The sequence below is a fragment of the Silene latifolia genome, chromosome 11 (genome assembly GCF_048544455.1).
Source record: "Silene latifolia isolate original U9 population chromosome 11, ASM4854445v1, whole genome shotgun sequence".
NCBI classification, from domain to species: domain Eukaryota; kingdom Viridiplantae; phylum Streptophyta; class Magnoliopsida; order Caryophyllales; family Caryophyllaceae; genus Silene; species Silene latifolia.
Genome location: NC_133536.1, coordinates 181943657 through 181970686, shown reverse-complemented (window position 1 = coordinate 181970686; position 27030 = coordinate 181943657). Strand labels below are relative to the sequence as shown.

Here is a 27030-nt window from a genome sequence, read left to right as displayed (position 1 = left end):
AAGATACAGCAGCAAAACCGAAGTGACAGTCGAAAAATTCGACTGTCCTGAACCAAACCACAAAAATCATGTGAAATTCGAATTAAGCATGCAAGACAGCGAGGAAGGGGAATTATGATCATCAAGTAACCTAAGCAAGGGTAATAAACTCAATTAAAGTCAAAAAATCGACCTACAATGGATATTCAAACCCTAAATTCAATTTTTACCTCATAAAATTCCAATTAATCGAAATCAAAATACAAAGAAAAATAAATGCTTACTTGATGAGAATGATCCTACAATTGCAATTAATCTTCAAATAAACAAGCAACAATGGCGATTTTTCAGTCGAAAAACCGCAAACCCGAAAACCCTTTTAAAACCGAGATAATCAACACAAGTGAAGGGGAAAATAAGGGGCTTTTGAAGATTAATATGCAAACAATGGAATGTAGGAAGCGGATTTGGTGATTAGGCGAGAAATAAAGGGGATTTGGGAGAGTTTGAATCGCAATTAGGGTTTGATAGACGAAACTTTAGGGAAAATGAAGTTTAGAACAAAACAAAAGAGTTTAAAGCAAAATACTCCATGTATACTGTTCATTTCACTCGATCGAGGGGTTTTAAACCACTCGATCGAGCACTTTGATAGTCCAGCTGCTTGGTCGAGTAAAATTTTACTCGATCGACCAATCCCATTTATTGCTTTAGTCGATCGACTGGAAAAAACACTCGGTCGACCAAATTTTCACTCGATCGAGTACAAAAAGTACTCGATCGAGGACTTTTATCGCGTATGCTCTTGAATTTCGTCTTTTCTTCCTTGGAATGCGTAAAACTTCCCCAAACCTGCATAAAAACACACGCAAAAATTTCCCAATATACCAAATACGCATAAGAACAGTCTAAAGTCTTACGTCTATGCTAAAAACTGTCTAAACTAATTGTCCTAATTAAAACGCAATAAAACAAATTCAAAAGAAATTCAAAAATTATCTATTACAAAGTGTTACACGGGGCATTTCCCCGCTTAATTCCCAACAAATTTCAGTAGCCCCTCGGGGGGCTCCTGACTGGAGGATGTCATCTCAGCAACATTGACTGTCCTCTTCACTTTCTATGAGCATGAGTTATCACTTGAAACGGTAGGAGAGGAGTAGTTCACATCCACGTAAGCGCAAACTTTCCTCGTCCTTGCTCCTTTATCACCAGCTTTAGCGTCATCATCTTCAATTTGATTGATAATAATTGCACCATGTCCTTTGTGACTCCTTCATTGCTTTCATCGCACTGCAAAGCAAGGAAAACAGACGAACTTTCCTCCTTTTTGCTCTCAGTCTGAGGCGGAGGGTTAACAATAGCAACACGATTCTCCAAATTTTCATCTGAAGTGTCAATAATAGGGCCAATAGAAGAGAGAGCATAGCAAGGCTGGGCTTGCATGGGAGCTCTCCGGAACTTAGACTGATGAAAAATCAGCTCCTCGTCCCCTACCTGGAAAGTCAAAGTCTTCCCCCCGACGTCTATTACTGCACGGGCAGTAGACAAAAATGATCTCCCTAAAATGATAGGGGTGTGTGCATCTTCGGGGATGTCTAAGACACTAAAATCAACGGGAATAAAGAACTTCCCGATCTGAACAGGTACGTCTTCTACTACACCTAGTGGCCGTGATAAACTACGGTTGGCCATCTGGACAGTCATGTTGGTGCAACTCAGCTTTGTCAAACCAAATCTCTTAGCCAGAGACAAAGGTAAGACACTCACGCTAGCGCCTAAATCGCATAGCGCGTTATCAAACAAATGCATACCGATATGACACGGAATTGAAAAAATAACCGGGTCTTATTGCTTAGGGGGTAACTTATTTTGAAATAGGGCTGACCCCACCTCAGTTAAAGCTACGGTCTCGTTATCACTAATACTCCTCTTACGCGATAAAATTTCTTTCATAAACTTTAAATAAGAGGGTACCTTAGTCAGCAACTCAGTGAACGGCACAGTGACTTCCAAGCTCTTCAAAAGTTCGACAAATTTGCCGAATTGTTGATTAGCTATTGTATTCTGCAGCCGCCTCGGGAAGGGAACCCTGATAGGTATCTCAAGTCCCTTGTTTCTCGCTTCCAATGTATCTTCCGGTGCAACTTCTGTATCCTTTGGACGCTTCTTACCTCTCGAACGAGGTCTTTCCGGTGATATCTCGCTTAAACGAGCACTAGCAGGCTCTCGAATAAGCTTCCCGTCATTAATACTACTCGATCGACCAATTTTTTTACTCGATCGAGCAGTTTCTTCATCAATGTCAGTCGATCGAGTACAATTTCCACTCGATCGACCAACTCCACTTTGCTCTTCACTCGATCGAGCATAAAAACCACTCGATCGACCCGTTTCTTCATCATTTCTGCTCGATCGACCTCCTGAAATCAGTCGATCGAGCACTTTCTTGGCTGACAGCTCGTTATTTTTGCCAAAGCACTGTTCATCATCAGTTTTGGCCATCCTCGGGTCTGATTTCAACACTTCTGGTCCCTCATAAGAAAGACCGCTTCTCAATTCTATCAGATTTACCCTATCATGTGGATTCTTCTCATTTTGAGTCGGTAAATGACCTTGCTTCCGCGAGGATTGATTCGCGGCCAATTGGGCAACTTGAGTTTCAAGTGCCTTAATAGACGCGTCCTTCTGTTGATTTTGTTGATCACTCAGCTGCAACTGCTTTGTAATGGATTGCAACATAGACTTTATCTCACCTATTTCACTCACCCCACCGGAAGATGATGCACCATGGTTAGGAGGATTGAAAGACGGAGGCTTCTGAAAGCCTTGTTGATTCTTGTGTGGAGGAATATACATTTATTCTTTGGTTCGGAGGAGGAGTAGGATTGAGCACATTTTGGCTTGTCCACCTCAAATTGGGATGGACATTCGGCTCATAATAAGTATTTGTCCGCTGTAATGTTGAAAGGCAAAGCACATTGCTCAAAAGGACTAGGACAATTCTCGAAACATGTCCCTCGGCTCCACATCTTCTACGACGAAAGGACCGTCGAAACAAAGCATTTACCCGATACATCCCTCCTTTGGAAGCTCCTCCCAACTCATATTTGTCAAATCTCGCGAGAAGAGTTTCTAGTGCGGCTACGAGAAGAAGATTCAAGCGACTCTTCTTTGATTGCCTCTGGAGTTCCCATACTCGGCCTTATGGGTGGCCAAATCATCAATGATCTTCCACCCCTTAGTCTCTCCCATGTTCTCAACAAATCGGCCATTGGTCGCAAAGACATCCAAAATAGCTCTACGATCGTCGTACAACCCATTATAGAACTGATTGCAAAGACTCCACTTCTCGAACCCATGGTGCGGAATGGTTCGCACCAGCTTCTTGAAACGGACCCATGCTTCATGAAAGTTCTCATCAGGCCCTTGTTTAAAGCTCGTGATCTGAGCTCTAATGACAATAGTCTTCGATGCAGAAAAGTACTTCTTGTAAAATGCTAAAGCCAGTGAATTCCAGTCTGTTATCCCATGAGTAGCCCGGTCTAAATCCCTATACCACTCCCTTGCAGCATCGCGGAGTGAGAAAATAAACATGGTTTCTTTTATCTGATCCGGGGTCACGCCAGCTGGTGGGGGTATGGAACAGCAATAATCGATAAAGATTTCCATGTGCTTAGCTGCATCTTCATTTGCAGCTCCCCCAAATTGGTTTCTCTCAACCAAATTAATATAAGACGGCTTTGGCTCGAATTTTCTTGCGTCCCCTGGTAATACAAATCCCTTATAGAGATTCGCCGCTGTCGGCTCAGAGTGACTGGCAATAGTTGCTTCTTCAGCCATTTCTAGAAAGTCTGGAGAAGTGACTGTCTCAGCTGATGAATTGGAAACTGGAGATGAAGGTGGATCATCCTCAAATAGAGCGTTCTCGTAGTAGCTAGACAGAGTACTCAGCTCTTCCTCTGTCGGTAATACCCTAGTTGATCGCCTTAACTCGCGCAAAGATTTCTCAATCTCAGGATTATAAGGCAATAATTCACCACCCTGTGACCTGCGCATAAGAAGAAGCTACAAATAGAATATAAGAATAGTTTAAGGAACGGATGCCCCTTAAACTGAGAAGGACTAAAAATAAAACAACTAATAAATTGAACAATTGCCTCCCCGGCAACGGCGCCAAAATTTGACACGGCTATCGCAACCCTATCAAAGATAAAACCTAATGATCTCAACTAAAATATAGTAGAGGCAGTCGAGTATCGAATCCACAGGGAGGTAATGTAATTATCAGCTATCTAATTCTAGTCCTAAGGTAACAATTGGGGGGTTTGTTGAATTGATTTCTAAACTACGAGATTTAAAGGGAAGAGAATTAAAGGCAAGAAAAATAAGACAAGAAAATCGGTTTAAACTATCAAGAAGAGAGGGACGTGTCGGGAATTCGGTTCACTATGATAGTCCAGTAACTCAGCTGTAAATGATTCAGACGAACTAATGTGAGACGGGTGTTGAAAGGTCCTTTCGGTCCACTTTCTATCCTAAAATACCACTAACTTAACTTTCATCCTCATTAGGGTAGTCTACTGTTTATAGCAGGCCTATTTAGTCCAATCTTTCGATCCAGGATTAATTTTAGCCAGATTAAAGGGTGACATAGAAGCGTGCACTCAACTAAGTCGAATAAATACAATTAAATTGCTATAGTGACAGAGTCTCGTAATTAATTCGTCTAATTCATTCACTACATCGTCACATTTCTACCGCAGATCCCCTAATCCCAACATGAAAGGGGTTTAGCTACTCATATCGCTAATTAAACTAACAGCAATTAATTTTCCAGCAGTAAACATAATGAAATGACCAATAAATCGCATAAAGAGAAATTAGGGCAAAAGGAATAATAAGAAAAACGAATAATTAAAGCAACAAAAAGGTTGATTATTATTAAAGGAAAAGAAGGAATTACAATCAATGCGATTCCGGCGTAAAGAACACAAATTCCAAGTGAAAGCAATCCCGAAATAAAGTAACAGTAGAGAAGAATGAAGCAACGTACTAAGGTTTACAGTAGAAAGTTTTTATCGATCAAAAGCTGGATAAAAGATAGATAAAAAAGATGTTCTTAACCTAGTTAACATAGGTTTAAATATAAAAGCAAACAAAGTTTAGCGAAATAATTAACACACGGGCTGATTAAGCCCATTAACCATCGAAACAACTCGATCGAGTGGATTAAAAGCACTCGACCGACCAACTCTTCAGCAAAATCCACTCGATCGACCAAATAGTTACTCGATCGAGTGAATGGTTTTTCTGCAACTTAAGGATCGAGTAATAAACTACTCGATCGACCAATCTGAGACGTGAAAACCACTCGATCGAGTGGAAAAACTGCTCGATCGAGTGCTTCATCTTCAATTCAGCTCAAGTCCGCCACCAAATGCCTCGTAATGCGTGCCACGACGCTTCCAAACACAGTATCTCACTCAGGAAAATCCCGTCTCCTCTAAATGCATGCAAAAAGGACGAAAAAGAGTACGATTCCACTACTTTCGCGTTCATTTCTACAAAATGGACATAACGAACCAAAGTAGCCAATTCGGGGCAAAATACCATAAAAATAGTATGAAAATGCATAGAAATACGTGCTGAAATAGGCTAAAAAGACTATACATTAGGCACGTATCAACATGTAACATGTTCCATGACATTATGTGTATAAAATGTATTTTTAACAATTAAAAATCAACATATTAATAAAATATGTCACTTATAAAGTTAACCTAGTAATTCATAATTACTTGTACCGTAATGGGCTCCCGAGTCATAAATTACAACATTCTGTATTTATAATAATATATTCATTCCGTTTCAATTGTTTCCGTAAACAACAATTCCATCCAAGTAATAAAACAATTCGATTACTTAGACCGTATCTAATTTAATCAAATTATAATGAGATATGTAAATATTACTTCCAAAATCGTCCGTCAATTTTAAATAATTTAATTAACCCGTATCGTTATACGATCAATTAAATAACCAATTAAGAGTGTTACCCTTTAGGTATGACCTAAGGGGATCAACTGATCACCACCGTCGCACGACAGTAATGTCAAACTCTAGTAAGCCAATCATTACCGATATGTGTGGACCAGTTGACTGTAAAATATTACATCCCACATGTATTCTTAAAATGAGATTTAAACATGTGATCATCATGATCAACAGTTGTGATCGCATTATTGTCGGAGGACACATATTCCAACAGATTTCAGCCCTAACCTAAAACCTGACCTGAAAAAAGAGGTCAACCAATTAGAAAATAAAACCCCAGACCAAGAATGGACTTTGTTCATATATGGGGCATCCAATGCCAGGGGACAGGGTTAGGATTAGTGCTTAAATCACCACAGGGAGATATGATAGCCCATGCTATAAGCTGTTAATTCAAAGCCACTAACAATGAAGCGGAATATGAAGCTCTGATAGCAGGCTTAAAGGTATGCCTAGACCTCAGTGTTCAAAATCTATAGGTAAAAACTGATTCACTTCTAATTGCTAATCAAATAAAGGGAATTTATACGGCTAAGGATGCGAAAATGATTTCGTATTTAGAATATGCAAAAAACTTTACCGCTAAATTCGCTTTATTTGATATAGATCAAATATTAAGAGACCTGAACACACAGGCTGATGCTTGGCCAGCCGCGGTTCAAATTTTACCCCTACACTTTTCGATAAAATACCAATTGTTCATTTATTAGAGCCAGCCATCAGCATGCTTGAACAAGTCAACCCTATCAATCAGGATTATAATTCTTGGACTAAACCCTATTATGATTGGTTTCTTCGAGGAATACTACCTCAGGGGAGACACGAAGCAAGGGCTTTTAAAATTAGAGCTTCAAGCTATGCTATTATCAATAACACTTTATTCAAGAGATCGCAGGCTGGACCATACCTGAGATGCTTGGAACCTGACGAAGCCAAACTAGTACTTCAAGAAATACACGATGGACATTGTGGTAACCACAAAGGAGGAAAAAGCCTGGCAAGTAAAGTACTCAGGAAGGGCTATTACTGGCCTACACTGAGGGCTGATTGTCTGGAATACTCTTCAAAGTGTGAAGCCTGTCAAGTTCATGCACCAATCATACATCAGCCATCTGAGCTCCTTTATTCAATTTCTGCACCCTGGCCATTCATGAAGTGGGGCATGGATATTGTAGGAAAGCTGCTTGTAGCTCCAGGACAAAAAGTATTCATGTTGGCTATGACTGATTACTTCTCCAAATGGATCGAGGCTGACTCTTTCAGGCAAGTAACTGAAAAAGAAGTAATATCCTTCATCAGAACGAATATTATTTGCAGATATGGAGTCCCATCAGAAATAGTATGCGACAATGGAACCCAATTTGTGGGGAAAAAGACCCAAGCATTTTGCCAAGAATGGAACATCAGCCTGGTAACATCCACCCCTGGATATCCAAAAGCTAATGGCCAAGCTGAGTCCAGCAACAAGGTAGTCATAAGCTGCCTAAAGAAGAAACTAAAAAGAAGACGAGGCAGGTGGGCTGAAGAACTTCCACTAGTACTATGGGCAGACAGGACAACCCCAAAGACATCAACAGGCCAAACACCCTATTCTTTGGTGTGTGGCTGTGAAGCTGTCATTCCTGCAGAAGTCCGGGTGCCAACATCAAGATATAGCATGAACAACGTTGAAGCGAACAGAGATCTAATGCAAGATAACCTAGTCCTGACAGAAGAGCTGAGAGATGCTGCCAAAATCAGGATAGCATCATACCAACAAGCAATAGCCAGGACTTACAACAAAAATGTTAGAATTAGAGTCTTCAGGGAAGGAGACCTCGTCCTACGAAAATTTTTTCCAAATAAAAAATAAAAATCAGCAGGCAAGCTTGCTCCCACATGGGAAGGCCCTTACTTAATTGATTCAATCGTTGGACAAGGAGCATACAAGCTCCAAACATTAGAAGAAGAAATGATCCCAAGATCTTGGAATGTAACTCATTTGAAATTATTCCATGTATAAAACCTATGTCAGGCCATAATCAGGTACAAAATGTCAGGACCAATCAGGCATGAAATAGTTGCCTGACCTGACTAGGTTTACTGCACATGTTTACAAACGGCTGGACGCATCAAGACGGTGGAAGGGTGTGCCATCCCAACCATTTAGTCTAAAAAGCTCTCCTGTCAGGCCGAGTACCAAGCCCTCCAGTCAGGCAGGGGACATAAGCCCTCCTGTCAAGCCGGTTTTCCCAACCCTTCAACCACTATGACAAAAACCATACTTGGTTGAATTAATCAAGACAGCTCAAATGACAGGACAAATTAAATATGCCTCACGGGTTAACAAAACAGAAATTTCGACAGGTCCACAAGATTGGAAAAACAAAGTTCATGGGTTTAAAGAAAATCAAAAGCAAACAGAATGTCAAGGAAATAAGCGAAATCAGCCAAAGAAGCCCATTACGATCATATTAATAAAACCCTTACCCCTTGGGGCAAAGGAACCAAAATATTCATTAAGACCAGGGATAGTCTCCCTGACCTTAGGAAAAACAAAGAAAATAAAATTGTTTGTCCAGGAACATCCCCCCTGAATGGGCCAAATACCAACAAAGAAAAAATCAAATCACTGCTTCTCCTTAGAAACAGCATCAACATTCCCGCTCTTAGCCTGATCAGCCTCAGCATCAACATCCTGCTCCCCTGGAGAATCGACCTCCTGTTCATTTCCCATGTTATGCAGGTCAGGATACTTTGAAGCAGCAAAAGCCATTTCAGCTTCAGCGTTCCAATGTGCCTTGGCCTCAACAGGCTCCGACATAGCAGCTACCTTCCCCTTAATATAAAAATAAAGGGAGGCATCATCAAGCTTAAACTCCAAATAATCTCTTTCTTGGGTGAGCTCTTCATTCCTGTCCAACGCCTTCTGCAAGAGTTGCTTATTTGAATCTGCCTCAGCCTTAGCAGCATCCTTCTCAGCCTGCACCCTCGCCAAGTCAGCAGCTTTAGCAGCCAGGTCAGCCCGTGCAAAGTCTAGTTCAGACTTCAGCCTATCATAATCTGATCTCATCAGGTCAATTCCAGCTACCAGAGAAGTAGCCTGATAAGCATTGTGGAGACAAGCCGCAGCACCCTGACCAGAAGCAAAGAAAATTACATAAACACTATGCCATAATAATAAAAACACCCAAATGAAAAACACATATTACGAAATAACAAAAATAGCGTACCTCCCTTACGGCAGCCAAGGCACTTGCCAAAAGGCTGACAGAATGATCCACTGAAGCAACTGCCTGAGTAGCAGTCTCGACGGGGTCAAGGGTAAGCATGACATCTGACTTGGAAGCAGCATAATCTCTAATTTTCACCTTAGCAGCCTCCACATTATCCACCCTGGCTCTCACCTCCCTAACTGGGGGCAGATATATCAACATCTTCAATTTTTCTCTTCTGGGCCGCTGAACTTGTTTCAGCAGAGACAGCAGGAACAGTAGGAACCTTGGAAGCACCAGGCGTTTCAGTTAAATCAATAACAGGCTCAGTATCTCCGCTACCCTGAGAGCCTTCCTCCTTGATTTTAGCCAACCTGGCTGAGAGATCAGCCATACCAAATCTGGCAAGGCGAGTAGATGACCTGGTGGCTATAACACGAAATACTACATTAGCAATATAAACTAAACATCATGGAAAAACCAAAAATAGGAAGAAAGAGGAAAACAAAATAGACTTACTGCCTGAGGTGGAAGCACTAACAGCCTATGAAGATTTAGGCACCCTGGTGGTACCATCAGCTTTCAGGCAACGAGGGAGGTAGCCAACCCCACAACAGAGGGCCCAAGACCTCTCCAAAGGAGGAATAGCAAGGAAAGCAGAAATATTTGCAGTGGTCAGTAACCCAATCATCAACTGCACGCATAAGAGGTATGATTCAATATAATTTTATTTTATTTTTTACTAACAAATAAAACATGCAGGCCAAAATACTCACCAACAACGCAAGCTTCATAATTTAAATATGCCAGATCAGGACCCATAGAATTGGTCCTGACAAACATGTACCCAGCAGCCTAGTTCTTGTCATGGCCAATATCCAGATTGCTTAGAAGGGGAGTAGTACAGGCCCTGACCTTAAAACTTATACGGCCAGGGCTATTGGTTTTGACAGCGTAGCAGGCTTTCAGATCATCAAGAGAAAACGAAATATTATGCTTTTTACAGAGGTGCTCAACAGAACAGACCATTTTCCATACTGTTTTGGCAGGGATTTTACTGAATAAGAGAGCCCTGCCAGAGGATTTAGAGTAGGGTGATCTAACTCAAATAACTCGCCTGACTGGTATTGCTATGTAAATTAATGAATAAGAAATAAAGACACAAAGAATTTATACGTGGAAAAACCCTGGGAATAAGGGAAAAAACCACGGGCACCAAGCTAGGAGTGATTGTTACTATAATTTTGATAGCCTGATAGAGTATTTGTTTATCAGGCGTGACAGGCAAGAATAATACATTAAGAATATAAGAGTAGAAGTGAGAGTGAAAGAGTGTTCAATGTCCCTTCTGTTTTTGTCTTCGCTTCTATTTATACTAGCTTTTCCAAGTTGTTTTCCTGTCGTTTAGGGTTTCCTGGTAAATAGGGCTTGTGCCCTATTTACCCGGAGGTGGTTGTCATCTATTTAGCCGTTGCCTTTGACTATTCCCCATATCTTTTTCTTCTGAAATGGGCTTCCTTGTTTGTAGGGAGTATATGAGAACAGCTTGTTTGTTGCCTGCCCTGCTTATGCAATGCTTTTCTTGTGCCTGTTGTGTTTTCCTTTCAGGCTGGTGGTTCTTTATTACCTGTCTTGTATCAACTCCTGTTTGGTGCCTGTCCATATTTAATTAATGCCTGGTTTCAGGTGTTCTTTGTTTAAAGCTTGGTCTTGGTCATTGCCTGGCTTCTGTCAGGTCAGGCAGGATAATTCTAGGCCCAATAATTGCCCCTTATCTGCTTATTCCATTATTGGGTCTGGCCAGGAATAAGGAGATAAAAATTTGGGCCAGGCAAAGAATTGTGCAGGGATCTTTTCTTCAGATTAGAGTTTGTGTTTGATTCAGCTTCTTGTAACGGCTAATTGCCATAAATAGGGTAGGTTCACAAAATCCTAGGAGAGTCAGGATTAACCTCAACCACTTGCTTTCCTAGCCGTTTTGTTATTGCGGCTATAAATACTTTGCCTTGCAGCGTTTTATTTTCATATTCCAATCTTCAATTTTCTTCGTTCCCTTTCTAGAATTCTCTCTTTGCAAAAAATCAATCTTTGGTAAAAAATAAAATATGGCTGGTGGCAGAAGAAAGACGCAGCTTCCAAGGCTTCTGCTGAGGCTGAGAAAGTTCCTGTTGAGGTTGAAATGGTTCCTGCTGAGGTTGAGAAGGTTCCAGATGTTATTCCTGAGGATGATGTGGTGGAAGTTGTTGCTGCCCCAGAGATTCTATCCATGTCATATAAGGGGGTTGAATATACTCCTGTTAAGGCATTGGCAGCCTATTTCCATGAAGCCAATCAGCTAAAACCAACCTTTGAGCATTATATAAAGGGTAGGGGCCTCATTCCCAGTGGGGCTGAAGTTTGGATCCCTGAGAGTGGTCCAGTTAGGGCTAATTGGGGTAGTCTAGGCTGGTTCTGTATCTTTGAATGGGCATTTAGGGGTGGATGTCAGCTTCCCCTTTCTCCTTTCATGATTGAGGTGATCAGGGCTATCAGGGTTCCCCCGTTTTAACTCATGCCAATGGTCTGGAAGATCGTTCATTCAGTTGAGCACTTGTGTTCTAAGCATAAGTTGGTTATTACCCTGGATGACTTCAAGAATGTCTATCACCTGAAGAGTCATTCTACTGTCGGTTTAATCTTCGAGTCAGGTCGAAGATGGCTCACCTGATTACCAACTTTGATTCAGGGGATGACAAAGGATGGGCTCAAACCTATATGTTTATCAAGGCTGATTCAATTGCACCTGACCTGGACTATCTCAACTATCCAGCTGTTGAAGGAGGTAACTTTCTTTTCTATTGTATTTTTGTTTGGCAGTGATATATTTTGGGGAATTTACTTACTTTGCCTTTGTTTCTTGTAGTAAATGACTGGGTGAATAATCCTGATGCTGAGGGGTCGGTTGATCGAATAGCAGCATTCATGGCGTTGCCTAAAGAGGAGAGGGTGTGGCCTGCCTGTCTGGGGCAAGCTTCCATGCCTCATTTTAAGAAGGCCAAATTGAGTACATATAAGCCAGTAAAGAGTGCTAAGGCTTCAGGAGCTTCTTCGTTAGGGAGTAAGTTTTTGCTTTCTTTTGTCTTACTGGTTCCTGTGTTGGACATGTGTTTATATTACTGATTTAGAACCTCGTCGTACAGCCACCAGGGCTTCTGCCAGGATTGCTAGCTTTGGTTTGTCCTTGGTGAAGGCAGGGGTTTCTCAGATCACAGGGGAGAAATCTAAGAGTAGTGAGGCCACAGGGAGTGATAGTCTTTGTTGATTCGGGAGCTGTGCGGGAGGTTCGATTGGCGTCACCGAGAAGGTTGTGGATGAGAGTGATCGTCTGAGAAGAGGAAAATAGTAGATGAATCTTCGGGAGGGGTTCATGAGGTCGGGGGTTAGGGCTCTATTTGGATGAGGTTCAATTTGCTAAAGAACAAATCCAGGCCCAGGCTTTTATGGTTGACGACCCTTTTTTCACGTATCAGGCAGAGGATTCTTCTGCCCTTGCTCTGGCTGCTATGTATCGTACCAGGGACTATGCTGCCAACCTGATTACCATGCTTCAGGAGGTATATTTTTTGTCTAATTTTGTGTGAGTATTTGTGTGTGTTTGTTTTTTTGTGGCTTAGATGGGTATGTTTTCTTTGTTAGAATGTCAATGATATGCTGAGGGGTGCCTGTCAACTGGATTCAGTCCACAGCCTGAAAGATACCCTGGATTGGGAGGTACAGATTTTGAAAAAGGATACTGCAAAGTTTAAGGCTGAGTTGGAGGTGTTTAAGGCTGAGAATCATTCTTTAAAGGAGGATAATGAGGCAGGGAAGGCTCGGTTGGTGGTGGAGTCTTCTAAGCTGAAATATGCTCAGGATGCTCTGAAAGCTCTTCAGGCCAAGTTTGATACTGTTCAGGAAGAGTTAAAGGCTGAAAAACAGGCCATACGGGAGCGATTGAAGGTGAATGAAGAATTGGTGTGGAGAGGGATCTAGTTCGGGCCAGGTATAAGGATCTTGCACTTTATTTCTTCGGCGGGGGTCGTGTGGATGCCATGAAGGAGCTGTTGAAGTCGAGGCCTTTTGGAATCCCGACCAGGAGTGGCTAATCTCAACACTACTTACCCTGAGCTTTGCAAACTGCATGCTGATGAGGAAGTGGACTCTCCACCATTCAAGGAAAAAAGTGGTGATGATGAAGGGGAAGGAGGTGAAGATGAAGAAGAGGAGGAGGTCGTTGATGAGGGAATTGGTTCTGCTACAACTTCCAAGGCAGGCTAATTTTTGTTTTTGCTGTTTTTGTGGGGTTTTGTTTTGTGTAGTTTTGGCCTATCCAGGGGGGATGTTCCCTGGACAAATAGTTGGTTTTTGAATTTGTTTTGTTGGTTTTTGAATGTTCCCTAGATAAACAGTTGTTTTTCTTGCCCTGGGAAGGATATATTCCTGGGTAGGCATTTTGTTATGGCAAAAATATATCATTTTCTCCTCTTGATTTTCTTGCTTTGTTTGACTGGCTTGATTTGTACCTGTACATAATTCATTTGACGTTTTTCTGTTAGAATAATGCCTGTCAGGAGGGCTTATGGCCCTTATTCCTGTATTTTGGGAAATGGTGGCTCTGTTTGCACTGTCGGGAGGGCTTGTTTCTAAAATGAGGGTGGTTGCCGGTCGGGAGGGCTTATGGCCCTCGGCTGTCGAGAGGGCTTATTTTGACAAGTAGTCTGGTCTATTCCACCATTGTACTTGTCTTTTATGTACTGAGCTCAGTTTAGTTTTTAGGTCATGCAGGCAGGTGCCAAATTGTAGAGCATTTCAGGAATGCTTTTCAGGTTGGGTGGAGTGGCCCTCAATCCTGAATATTTTTTTAAGCCTTAAGTGCAGTATATAATAAATAAAAAGAAGGCGTGAAAAAAGTTTTCAGGATTTGGTAAAAAATGATTTGACTAAACACTCTAGGCATAGCTAAAAGTAACAGGCATATTTCAGGCAATTTAGCACATAGCAGGAAGGCAGATTTCTTATATTTTTTCTATAAGATTCTATTGACACGTATGTGGAGTGAATAGTTTTACCTGCCTCTCCGATTAAACATGAAATAACTTTAAGTGGGAAATGTTCCAGGATCTGGGGATCATTTCTCCTTCCAAGGTTTGCAGCCTGTAAGCTCCTTGTCCTACTATTGAGTCAATTAGATATGGTCCTTCCCATGTGGGAGCTAGCTTGCCTGTGTTTTTTTCTCTGGTGTTAGGGAACACTTTTCTCAGGACCAGATCTCCTTCCTTGAATACTCTGATGTTGACATTCTTGTTGTAACTTCTGGCTACTGCCTGTTGGTAGGAGGCTATCCTGACTTTGGCTGCATCCCTTAGTTCTTCAGTTAGGAGCAGGTTATCTTGCAATAGGGGTATGTTCTCCTCTATGGTATTCAGGCTACTTCTGGTGGTTGGCACATGAATTTCTTGTAACACCCCGTAATTTTGGACCATTATTATATTGCGGAAGTAATTTATTAATCAAGTAAAATTTGATATTAATGTATTTGAAGTAATAATAATTTAAAAAAATATAATTTTATTATATTTTGAAGTAAAATATTTATTTTGATAGTTTCGAAATGTTTAAAAATGGTTTAAACCGTGTAAAAACCTTTTATTTCGAAATAAGGGCATATCGGGAAAAAAATGACAACTCTTTTGAAAATTGGGCAAACGATTTTGGAAATGGGTCATATGAGTACTCAATCTTCTTGTAATCTCGTGTTTAAGAACTTTAGTCTTGTCGGAATTTGCATTTGACAAACGGTTCTAATTATCATCGAAACGAGCCAAAACCGACTCATAAAATTTCGCCGAAAAACCCGTCTCCTCTTTTCCCTTCCCACGGCTCACCTCCCTTCCCCCTTTCTTTCTGATTTTTCTTGCCCAACCACATTACCTTGAACATTCTAAACAATTCCCAAATCAAAAACACCATTTTCATCTTAAACTTAAGCTTTTCTAAGGTAATTTCATCATAATTTCTTCATTTCTAGTCCGATTTTCGCAAAATTTATATTTTCGGAATCCTCTCTTCAAGATCTACATCCTAGTATATTTTAATTTCAGTTTTCTTTATGTCGTTTTTGGCTGATTTTGGGCATAGTTTCGATTTTTATGCTTATTGTTGTGTTTTTATTGTTTATTTAGGTGAAGATTTAGAGGACGAGTTTGGAGACTCGTATATAGTTGAAGATAGTGGTTAGTTGGCAGATTAGGGTTTGGTGTTCAAGGTGCTAATTGCTCATTTTGTTGCTAAAGGTAACATATTTCGAGTTACTCGACGAATTAATGTCACAATCTTGTTTTCTTGTATGATTTTGTGATTTTTATTTGAGTAGTTTATTTCACATGATAATATGGGTTAAATTCATGTCTAATTCATGTCTTTTGTTAGTTTAAGTTCACATATTAGTATGGAAATGAATTGGGAACGATTAATTGATGATTCAGACGGTGTTAAACTGAACAAAAATGGAGAAATGGAGGGTTGGGGGTGGCGGCCAGCAGGCCCAGCAGGCCCGGCAGGCCCTGGGTTGGCCCGGGTTGGCTCGTTGCTTGTTTCGCGGTTTTTCATGCATTATTTGTCGTTTCGGGTTTATTAATGTTATATTTAGTATAAGTAACAAATGGGTAATCTTTTGAAATGAATCATATTAGTAGTAAATATAATGTTGATGGTAAAATTATGTTTATATTGGTAGTTGCACATGTTAGGATAGATTATAATATGAAATTGTAATGAATAGGCTTAAAATGAATTTTATAGCGATAATTGTAATGTTTGGATGATTAAGCCGAAAACTGAGCCTTGGTCCCTTTGACTGAATCGATGTCAGTCAATTGTGTGATTGGTCAGCCGCAATTTAACTCGTACCTGTCGCAGGGCTGGGGTTGCGGGTAAAAATTCGGTTGGATGAAAATTAATGTGAAAAATGGATAATTGGCCTTATTCTTGTTTTAGGCCATTTATTAAGTTCTTAGTTCACATATGTTGTTGGTTGATTTGAGTAGTTTCTTATATTGTAGAAACGGCCCTAGATTCCCTGAAACCTTTAATATTGTTAATATTGCTAAAATTAGAATTTGTATTGAATACTTCTTGCAGGTTGTTGTGTTTGTCATAGATAGGTCTTTATAGTCTTTGACGAGTGTATGTTCACTGCTTAATAGCCTTTGTGTTCCTGACTTGGTGGGTTTATATCCAAGTTGGGGCATGACCTCGTTACTTATTTTGAGAGTAAGTGGTCAGCTTAAGTACTAGCCAACCCTTTGGTGGACTCCTTAGGGTACTCACTTTGTTTTAGAAAAATTGTGGGTCTTGGGTGCGGTGGTGTGTACCCGCATGTCTAGGTCTCTGCTTGTGATTTTAGGCTAGGGTTGTGTTGTGTCTTGGCCATGTTTTGATAGAACCTCCGAGCCAAGATACCGGTTCGATTACCTTCCCTACCTCGTGGTATAGACTCGAGATTCTGAGTGACTATTGACCGTGCTAAGAACTTATGCCTGTCTTTGATATATTGCCCTTTCTTGTATGGTAATTTTATGAATTGTAATAGGTGAGATGTAAGCCGGTTACAATTGATAAAGTTTGGATTACTGCTTGTTATATGTTTCACATGATAGCTTAAATTGGTCAGTTTAGTGTTCATATGTTAGAATACTTGATAATTGAATTATTTATCATGTTGATTACATGTTACATTACATGTTACATTAAATATGACATTTCGTGGCTGGGAGGACTCGAAGTTACTCCCCACTGAATTGTGGCTTTCGTGTTTGTATAAAATGCGATTGTGGGTTGGTGATGCTTAGATGGGGTACACGGACGAGCTAGTGAGCAAAAGAACCTTGGACTTAGTTTGGCTATTTTTGTAGTAAACCTTTAAACTTTTGGTTGTGTTTATATTTTGAAGGGACATATGTCTCCCTCTTTTTCTTTGGTTTGTATCACTTTATTCTCGCAGCTTTAGCATGGTTATGTAAATTAGTTTGTTAGCATTTGCAGGTTTTGGAACCCTCCTCTTGGAAATGATTGTGAATGGTTTAGAAAAGTTTTAAAAATTACAGGTTTTGTCTAGTTGAACCAATTACAAACATATCCTGTCAGTTTTTCTGTAGAATTTACGTGTTTATTTAACGCTAAGAATGAGGGTGTCACAGTTGGTATCAGAGCTTGTTGCTCCCGACGCACGTTTGTGCACCCCAATTAAAATCACTTGACCTTTAAATAATAAACTTGAGAGATGGGTAGGATGGGTAGATTTAGGATTTTATGTGGTAGTCTATTTGTGATTGCTAATTGTTAGGTACTAATTAAATTTTCTCTTTTGTAAGATGGCTCCGCCAAGAAGAATTGATGATGCTATTTTACTAGTTCTTACTCAAATTCTCCAAAACCAACAAAATCAGCAGAATCAACAAGCTCCTCCTCCTCCCCCGCCTCCTGAGGGTACTCCAGGCACCTATACTTGGGTGGCTAATCAATTAACCCGAATCAACACTCCCACTTATGGTGGAGAGATTGATCCAGTTGCTCTTACGGGGTGGTTTCGGGAGTTGGAGAAAAGCTTTACGTTGTATGATGTTAAGAAGGAACATAAAGTGAAGCTGGCATCTCACTTCCTAGTACGAGAAGCAGATCGATGGTGGTCCATGACTGGGCCTACCGTTTCATCTGAACCGGGATTTGACTGGGAACGTTTCAAGGAATTAGTGGAGGCCCGATTCTATCCGCAAGAACTTAAACATCAGAAGTTGAAGGGGTTCATGGAATTAAAGCAAGGAAGCTTTCCTGTTCAAACCTTCACTGATAAATTCAACGAGTTGGCTCATTATGCTACTAGATTGGTGAAGGATGACAATGAAAAAGCTTTCTTTTATCTTGAAAAGCTCTCTCCTAAAATCAAAAGCATGGTCCGACGGGACTCCACCAGCTTTGTTTCAATTTACAATGATGCTTTATGGGCTGAGAATTCCCTGAAAGACATTGAAAATGAAGCTCGTGCAACCAGTTCCAATCTTGGCAAGAGGCCTTTATATCCATCTTCTAGGCCCTTTACTCCTTCACCCAGGTTCACCTCTTCTCCCTCTGACCCAAACAAGAGGAGATTTGTTTCTACTGTGCAAGCTAACCGGGGTGGTCAATCTTCAGCTTTTAACGACAATAAAGGTGCTAAAGACCGAATGTGCTATAACTGCAAGAAACCAGCACATCCTGGTAAATGCTTCGTTGATCCTATCATATGCTTTTCATGCAACAAACCGGGCCACAAGGCCAATGTTTGCCCGGAGAAGAAGGTGACGGCTCCTACTACTCCCTGCTTTGCCCAGTGAGGCCGAAAGGCCGTATTTTTGTCATGAGCCGAGCAGAAGCTGAGGCACACCCTGATATCATTACTGGTACATTTTCTATTTTTGATGTTCCTTGTTTGGTACTATTTGATACGGGTGCCTCTTTATCTTTTATTTCAATGAAACTCTCCGATAAATTATCACTTGAATCATCACATGGAGAAAGCACATCTATATCCTTACCTTCTGGTGATATCTTTTCCTGTTCTAAAATCTATCCGGAAGTCCCTATTTCTATTGCGGGATCTATATTTCCAGCAAATCTTTTCCAATTTCCGCTTGAAGAATTTGATGTCATTTTGGGCATGGATTGGTTACATACTTATCATGCTCGATTTGAATGTCGGGACCAGAAAATAATTCTTACAAGCCCTTCAGGTCACCGTGTGTCTTATCAAATGGTTAAAAGACAAACCGGTACTAAATTAATTTCTGCAATGAAGTTTGTCAATGCGATGAAAAAGGGTCATCAAGCCTTCTTGTGTATGGTGACTCCTTTAGATTCTTCTTCTCTGCCTCCTAAAGAGAACATTCCTGTAGTATGTGAATTTCCCGATGTTTTTCCTGATGAGCTACCGGAATTCCTCCGAAAGGGAAGTTGAATTTACTATTGATCTTATTCCTGGTACCAGCCCTATTGCTAAAGCTCCTTATAGGCCGGCACAAATCGAAATGAAAGAGTGAAGGCTCATTTGGATGATTTGATTGCCAAAGGTTTTATCCGACCTAGCTCTTCACCTTGGGGTGCTCCTGTTCTCTTTGTAAGGAAGAAGGATGGATCTATGCGGTTATGCATAGATTATCGTGAACTTAACCGGGTTACTATCAAGAATAAATATCCTCTTCCTAGAATTGATGATCTTTTCGACCAACTCCGAGGTGCTTCCACTTTTTCTAAAATTGACCTTCGTTCGGGCTATCATCAAATTCCGTCGAGAAGCTAACATTCCTAAAACCGCCTTGATACGAGATATGGTCATTTCGAGTTTACGGTGATGCCATTCGGATTGACCAATGCTCCAGCAGTGTTCATGGATCAGATGAACCGTACTTTCAGAGAACACCTTGACAAATGCGTTGTAGTGTTCATTGATGACATCCTGATCTATTCTAATTCTGAAAAAGAACATGCCAAACACCTTCGTGTTATTTTAGATATTCTGCGCCGTGAAAAATGGTATGCTAAATTCTCTAAATGTGAATTCTGGTTACCTAAAGTGACCTTCCTTGGGCACGTCATTTCGAAAGAGGGCGTTATGGTAGATCCTGCCAAAATTGAAGCCGTTGTTAGTTGGAAAAGTCCGACCAATGTTTCTGAAATCCGTAGTTTCCTTGGCTTGGCGGGTTACTATCGGCGGTTTTTGAAGGATTTTTCAAAGATTGCTAGGCCGATGACTCGATTCTTTGAAGAAAGAGTCTAAATTTGTGTGGTCCGAGGAGTGTGAAAATGCCTTCCAGGAATTGAAAAAGAGGTTGACTACCGCTCAGGTGTTGACCTTACCTGAAGAAGGAGTGGACTTTGATGTTTTTTGTGATGCTTCTAAGCATGGTATAGGTTGTGTCTTGATGCAAAAAGGGAAAGTCATTGCGTATGCCTCTCGTGACTTAGAGTTCATGAAGTTAACTACCCGACTCATGATCTTGAATTAGCTGCGGTGGTGCATGCTTTAAAGATTTGGAGACACTACCTCATTGGAGTCCATTGCAACATCTACACCGACCACAAAAGCCTGAAATATCTCTTTATCCAAAAAGAGCTGAACATGAGACAAAGAAGATGGTTGGAATTGGTGAATGACTATGATGCCGACCTAATTTATCACGAAGGAAAAGCTAATGTGGTGGTGATGCTCTTAGCGAGAAAATCTGTCATTCTTTGAATTTCTTTTCGGGAATTACCTCCTGAACTTGCTTTAGAACTTCAAAAATTAGGAATAAGCCTTGTAAAAAGGGGCTCTAATCATCTTAATGCCATGTGAACCGAACTCCGACTTCTACCGTGAGATCCGTGCTTGCCTTTCCGATGATCCTACTTTCAAATCCATTCGAGCTAAAATTCAACTTGGGCAAGCTAAAGATTGTAAGATTGATGATGATGGGTATCTTCGTTATCATGGTAGAATCTATGTTCCAGAGGCAGCTGATTTGAGAAAAAGAATTCTTGATGAAGCACACCTCTCTCCTTACTCCGTTCATCCGGGAGGTACCAAAATGTACAAAGATTTGAGATTGCAATTCTGGTGGCCTAGGATGAAGATTGAAGTTGTGGAGTATGTCAGTAAATGCCTCACCTGCCAGAAAGTAAAGATAGAGCATCAAAAGCCCGGGGGTTTGCTTCAACCCTTGGATGTTCCTCTTTGGAAATGGGAGTCTATTTCCATGGATTTTGTGATGGCTTTACCCAGGACTTCCACTTTGGGAAGAATCTTTGTTTGGGTGATTGTTGACCGATTGACTAAGTGTGCTCGGTTTATTCCCATCAAAGAGACCTGGAGATTAGAAGTTCTAGCTCGTGCCTATGCGGATGAGATAGTGCGCTATCATGGGATTCCTAAAGATATAGTCTCAGATCGCGACCCTCGATTTTGTTCTCGTTTCTGGACTGCATTACAGGAGACCTTGGGTAGTAAACTATTGATGAGCACTGCCTTTCACGCCGCCACTGATGGTCAAACTGAGAGAACAATTCAAACTTTAGAGGATCTTCTTCGTGCCTGTGCCTTAGATTTCCAAACTTCCTGGGAGAAATGTTTACCTCTGGTTGAGTTCTCTTACAACAACAGCTATCAAGCCTCCATTAAAATGGCACCATATGAAGCTCTGTACGGTAGAAAATGCCGTACACCAGTCTGTTGGGATCAAACCCAAAATGTTCCGATGTTAGGACCTGATTTGGTGACCGAGTCCATTGAACAAGTTAAAATCATTCGGGAGCGGATGAAGGCCGCTCAGGACCGTCAAAAATCATATGCTGATGTCCGTCGTCGACCACTTTCTTTTGAGGTTGATGATCAAGTATTCCTTAAAGTGTCACCTATGAAAGGGGTGAAACGGTTTGGCGTAAAAGTGAAGCTGAGCCCTAAATATATTGGACCTTTTCGGGTGATTGAAAAGATTGGTCCTGCTGCTTACCGTTTAGAATTGCCCCCAAATTTGAGCAAGGTTCACAATGTCTTCCATGTTTCTCAGTTGAGGAAGTACATTAGTGACCCTAGCCATATCATCCAAGAAGAGATTCTTGAATTGGAGCCTAACTTGGTGGTTGAAGAAAGGCCAATTCGGATTCTTGAAAAAGCCAACAAACAACTTAGGAGCAAAGTTGTACCTCTAGTCCGTGTTCTTTGGCGTTGTGGAAATGTCGAAGAAGAGACTTGGGAGACTGAAGCTTCTATGTTAGCTAAATATCCTGAATTATTCTCGTAAGGTATTCCTTTTCTTACTCTTTTTCCGCGTTACTAAGCCGTATTTAATCATAATTAGTAAAGATATTATTCTTATTATAGAATTTTAAACTAAAATTTTGAAAATGCTTTTATGATTTTCAATGGTTTTAACATTAATGAGTGTTAAATCTCGTTATTGGAGACGTCCCAATAATGGGTTTTCTCATTTATTAGTGTAGAAATATTTTTATATTTTGATGTGAAATGTGGTTGTTCTTGTCTGATCAACAAGAGTATCACCGTTTCATTGAAAAGAGACCTATATTTCTCTTATGATTATATTATTAAGATGTTGTATACTATAATTTCTCCTTCTAAGTTTCGAGGACGAAACTTTTTAAAAGGAGGGGTGATTGTAACACCCCGTAATTTTGGACCATTATTAAATTGCGGAAGTAATTTATTAATCAAGTAAAATTTGATATTAATGTACTTGAAGTAATAATAATTTAAAGAAATATAATTTTATTATATATTGAAGTAAAGTATTTATTTTGATAGTTTCGAAATGTTTAAAAATGGTTTAAACCGTGTAAAAACCTTTTATTTCGAAATAAGGGCATATCGGGAAAAAAATGACAACTCTTTTGAAAATTGGGCAAACGATTTTGGAAATGGTTCATATGAGTACTCAATCTTCTTGTAATCTCGTGTTTAAGAACTTTGGTCTTGTCGGAATTTGCATTTGACAAACGGTTCTAATTATCATCGAAACGAGCCAAAACCGACTCATAAAATTTCGCCGAAAAACCCGTCTCCTCTTTTCCCTTCCCACGGCTCACCTCCCTTCCCCCTTTCTTTCTGATTTTTCTTGCCCAACCACATTACCTTGAACATTCTAAACAATTCCCAAATCAAAAACACCATTTTCATCTTAAACTTAAGCTTTTCTAAGGTAATTTCATCATAATTTCTTCATTTCTAGTCCGATTTTCGCAAAATTTATATTTTCGGAATCCTCTCTTCAAGATCTACATCCTAGTATATTTTAATTTCAGTTTTCTTTATATCGTTTTTGGCTGATTTTGGGCATAATTTCGATTTTTATGCTTATTGTTGTGTTTTTATTGTTTATTTAGGTGAAGATTTAGAGGACGAGTTTGGAGACTCGTATATAGTTGAAGATAGTGGTTAGTTGGCAGATTAGGGTTTGGTGTTCAAGGTGCTAATTGCTCATTTTGTTGCTAAAGGTAACATATTTCGAGTTACTCGACGAATTAATGTCACAATCTTGTTTTCTTGTATGATTTTGTGATTTTTATTTGAGTAGTTTATTTCACATGATAATATGGGTTAAATTCATGTCTAATTCATGTCTTTTGTTAGTTTAAGTTCACATATTAGTATGGAAATGAATTGGGAACGATTAATTGATGATTTAGACGGTGTTAAAGCGAACAAAAATGGAGAAATGGAGGGTTGGGGGGCGGCGGCCGCAGGCAGCACCACGGCAGGCCACAGGTTGGCCCGGGTTGGCCCGTTGCTTGTTTCGCGGTTTTTCATGCATTATTTGTCGTTTCGGGTTTATTAATGTTATATTTAGTATAAGTAACAAATGGGTAATCTTTTGAAATGAATCATATTAGTAGTAAATATAATGTTGATGGTAAAATTATGTTTATATTGGTAGTTGCACATGTTAGGATAGATTATAATATGAAATTGTAATGAATAGGCTTAAAATGAATTTTATAGCGATAATTGTAATGTTTGGATGATTAAGCCGAAAACTGAGCCTTGGTCCCTTTGATGAATCGATGTCGAGTCAATTGTGTGATTGGTCACCGCAATTTAACCCGCACTCGCCGCAGGTGGGGTTGCGGGTAAAAATTCGGTTGGATGAAAATTAATGTGAAAAATGGATAATTGGCCTTATTCTTGTTTTAGGCCATTTATTAAGTTCTTAGTTCACATATGTTGTTGGTTGATTTGAGTAGTTTCTTATATTGTAGAAACGGCCCTAGATTCCCTGAAACCTTTAATATTGTTAATATTGCTAAAATTGGAATTTGTATTGAATACTTCTTGCAGGTTGTTGTGTTTGTCATAGATAGGTCTTTATAGTCTTTGAGGAGTGTATGTTCACCGCTTAATAGCCTTTGTGTTCCGACTTGGTGGGTTTATATCCAAGTTGGGGCATGACCTCGTTACTTATTTTGAGAGTAAGTGGTCAGCTTTAGTACTAGCCAACCCTTTGGTGGACTCCTTAGGGTACTCACTTTGTTTTAGAAAAATTGTGGGTCTTGGGTGCGGTGGTGTGTATCCGCATGTCTAGGTCTGCATAGATTTTAGGCTAGGGTTGTGTTGTGTCTTGGCCATGTTTTGATAGAACCTCTGAGCCAAGATACCGGTTCGATTACCTTCCCTACCTCGTGGTATAGACTCGAGTTACAAAGTGACTATTGACCGTGCTAAGAACTTATGCCTGTCTTTGATATATTGCCCTTTCTTGTATGGTAATTTTATGAATTGTAATAGGTGAGATGTAAGCCGGTTACAATTGATAAAGTTTGATTATGCTTGTTATATGTTTCACATGATAGCTTAAATTGGTCAGTTTAGTGTTCATATGTTAGAATACTTGATAATTGAATTATTTATCATGTTGATTACATGTTACATTACATGTTACATTAAATATGACATTTCGTGGCTGGGAGGACTCGAAGTTACTCCCCACTGAATTGTGGCTTTCGTGTTTGTATAAAATGCGATTGACAGGTTGGTGATGCTTAGATGGGGTACACGGACGAGCTAGTGAGCAAAAGAACCTTGGACTTAGTTTGGCTATTTTTGTAGTAAACCTTTAAACTTTTGGTTGTGTTTATATTTTGAAGGGACATATGTCTCCCTCTTTTTCTTTGGTTTGTATCACTTTATTCTCGCAGCTTTAGCATGGTTATGTAAATTAGTTTGTTAGCATTTGCAGGTTTTGGCACCCTCCTCTTGGAAATGATTGTGAATGGTTTAGAAAAGTTTTAAAAATTACAGGTTTTGTCTAGTTGAACCAATTACAAACATATCCTGTCAGTTTTTCTGTAGAATTTACGTGTTTATTTAACGCTAAGAATGAGGGTGTCACATTTCTGCTGGGATTACTGCTTCACAGCCATAGACCAGGGAATAAGGTGTTTGGCATGTGGCTGTTTTTTGTGTAGTCCTATCAGCCCATAGGACTAAGGGGAGTTCTTCAGCCCATCTTTCTTTTCTCCTCTTCAACTTTTTCTTCAGGCAGCTAATTACTACCTTGTTGCTTGATTCTGCCTGACCGTTGGCTTTTGGGTAGCCTGGTGTGGATGTGACTAGGTTAATATTCCATTGTGCACAGAAGTTTGCTGTCCTCTTTCCCACAAATTGTGTACCGTTGTCACAGACTATTCTGAAGGTATTCTATATCTGCATATGATATTTCGTTTGATGAATGATATGACAACCTTCTCTTTGACTTGCCTATAAGAATCTGCCTCTATCCACTTGGAAAAGTAGTCAGTCATTGCCAGCATGAAAACTTTTTGTCCTGGTGCTTGAGGTAATTTGCCTACTATATCCATGCCCCATTTCATGAACGGCCAGGGAGCTGTGATGGAATATAGTAGCTCTGATGGTTGGTGGATATAAGGGGATTGGATTTGACAGGCCTCGCATTTAGAGTTGTATGCTATGCAGTCAGCTCTCAGGGTTGGCCAAAAATAGCCTGTCCTAAGAACTTTACTTGCCAGGCTTCTACCACCTTTATGATTTCCACAGTATCCATCATGTATATCTTCTATGACTTGTTTGGCTTCGTGTGGTTCCAGGCAACGTAGGTAGGGTCCAGCCTGTGACTTTTTAAACAACGTGTCATTGATAATGGTGTAAGTAGAGGCATTGATTTTAAGGGCCCTTGCTTCGTTTTTATCTTTAGGGAGTATCCCCTGTAAGAACCAATCATAGTAGGGTTTGGTCCAAGAGGTTGTGTTCTCATGAATGGGACAAATTTGGTCAGACCTTTCTATGGTTGGTTCCAACAGGTGGATAATGGGTATTTTATCAAACACAGCAGGGCTGAAGTTTGATCCCATGCTGGCTAGGGCATCAGCGTGGGTATTTAAGTCCCTTGGTATTTGGTCAATGTCAAAGGTCTTAAATTTTTTGCAAAGGTTTTTGACATAATCTAAATAAAGCATCATTTTTGAATCTTTTGCCGCATATATTCCTTTGAATTGGTTGGAAATTAAGAGAGAGTCAGTTTTTACCTTGAGGCTTGCTACATCGAGTTCTATGCATACCTTAAGTCCAGCAATCAGGGCTTCATACTCAGCTTCATTATTTGTGGCTTTGAATTCACAACTAATAGCCTGTGCAATTAGGTCTCCCTGTGGTGATTTCAGGACTAGTCCTAGGCCAGTGTCTTTCATATTTGTTGCTCCATCTACATGTAGGGTCTATTCCTGGTCTGTCTTATGGGTGTCAAGGTGATTGACCTCTTTTATGAGGTCTGGTTCTAGGGTAGGACTGAATTCAGCCACGAAGTCTGCTAATGCCTGAGACTTAATTGATGTCCTGGGTTCAAAGGTTATATCATAGGTGCTAATTTGTACTGACCATTTTGCCATTCTGCCTGATAACTCAGGCTTTCTCGGGACAGATTTGATAGGCAGGTTGGTTCGTACAATGATTGGGTGGCTTTCAAAATAAGGTCGAAGTTTTGTACAGGACATGACTAAAGCAAGTACATATTTTTCAATTAAGCCATACCTGGTTTCTGCATCTAGGAGACTCTTACTTACATAGTAGACGGATGTTTGGCCGTCGATTTCTTTAGTCGAACTCCACTTATTCTTTGTGTCCGTGATGAGATAGGTAGACCGTCGGGGGTTCTCCTTTGTCTGGTTTGGCAAGTAGTGGAGGTGTAGTCAGGTATGCTTTAAGATCTTGGAAGGCTGTCTCATGTTTAGGCAACCATTTGAA

The 27030-nt window shown here is 40.2% G+C and overlaps 1 long non-coding RNA gene and 1 other non-coding gene across 2 annotated transcripts; both read left to right on the top strand.

Moving 5' to 3' along the window:
• Positions 1–3334: 3334 nt before the first annotated feature.
• On the top strand, positions 3335–3441 carry LOC141616000 (small nucleolar RNA R71). Its single transcript, XR_012530381.1, has one exon. It is a non-coding gene; the product is annotated as a small nucleolar RNA R71 (small nucleolar RNA).
• Positions 3442–23010: 19569 nt separating this feature from the next.
• LOC141615220 (uncharacterized) lies at positions 23011–24962 on the top strand. The gene is made up of 3 exons (XR_012529724.1): positions 23011–23061; positions 23160–23270; positions 24802–24962. It is a non-coding gene; the product is annotated as an uncharacterized LOC141615220 (long non-coding RNA).
• The last annotated feature ends 2068 nt before the right edge of the window (positions 24963–27030 follow it).